Below are 1,044 nucleotides of genomic sequence, written 5' to 3' on the forward strand. Positions count from 1 at the left end.
TAATGAGTTCCCTTGCCTTTCATGGAGCAAAATGCAGGGGCTTATTATGAATACACTAGGCCAGGTTCAGGAAAGCATTTTCCTGGTCTCCTTTGACCTCTTTCTTGATGCTGCTTAACATGTTATAAGGTCCATAATTCTTGTACCTTTCAAATACTTTCTGGAGGTGACACAGACTCCACTTGATCATGATGCTGATCCATTTGAGAACCTCAGTTCCTCCCCTCTTCTCTTTAGTACAATAGAGATCGAAGGCATCTTGGTCAATCAATACAAAATCAATGACAGAGCCATCCTCTCCTCTTCTACCCTTTGCAGGGGCAACCGTCTGCTTGCAGAAGTCACCAGATATGTCAGAAACAATGTCCTTCTCCAGATCAATCTTATACACTTCCTTGTAGACTGTTAATTTCCTGTTGCTCCTGGTTGGTCCTTGAGCAAATGGTCTCAATGAGGCAGTCCTTATCAAACCCCAGCCCCTACATGGAGGCTTTCAGTTCAGAAGCATAATACTGAGCATGTGTTTTCAATGGGCCTCAAATCACCATCTTCAGGTGGCTGGACAAGGCTGACTTCAGTGTTGATGCAAGTTCCTTTTTGGTCTTCCTCTGGTAGGCAATATCCTGTCTCTGTTCATTGCTGCATTTGGTCAAGATGTTGATGATGGTAACTTCATCTATACCTTTGGTCCTGTTGGCCGTTTCAATGTTCAAAGCATTCTACTCAGCATCAGAGTTCTACGCTTCGACTGACCTGTATGTACTTGAGGGTGTAATGTAATCACCCTTCAGGCTAGGCTTGTACAAAATTTCATAAGCAGTAGACATTTTGACAGAAGCTGGGCCACATACCAAGAGCTATGAGCATTCCCATATGTGGACTTTTTTTTTTTAATTTTAGACATTCTGGAAAGTTTCACTATGATGTGCTATAGGTGTGGATTACTTTTTATTTAAACTGCTTGTGATTACCTGGGCTTCCCAGTTTTGTCAGTTATCTATTCTTCAGTTCTGAGAAATTTTTAGCCATCAACCCCTTTAAATA

The 1,044-nt window shown here is 41.8% G+C and overlaps 1 pseudogene; it reads right to left on the reverse strand.

Moving 5' to 3' along the window:
• Positions 1-839, reverse strand: part of LOC116764302 — a 950-nt pseudogene extending 111 nt beyond the window's left edge.
• Positions 840-1,044: the final 205 nt, after the last annotated feature.

Source organism: Phocoena sinus, chromosome 1, assembly GCF_008692025.1.
Source record: "Phocoena sinus isolate mPhoSin1 chromosome 1, mPhoSin1.pri, whole genome shotgun sequence".
In the NCBI taxonomy this organism is placed as follows: domain Eukaryota; kingdom Metazoa; phylum Chordata; class Mammalia; order Artiodactyla; family Phocoenidae; genus Phocoena; species Phocoena sinus.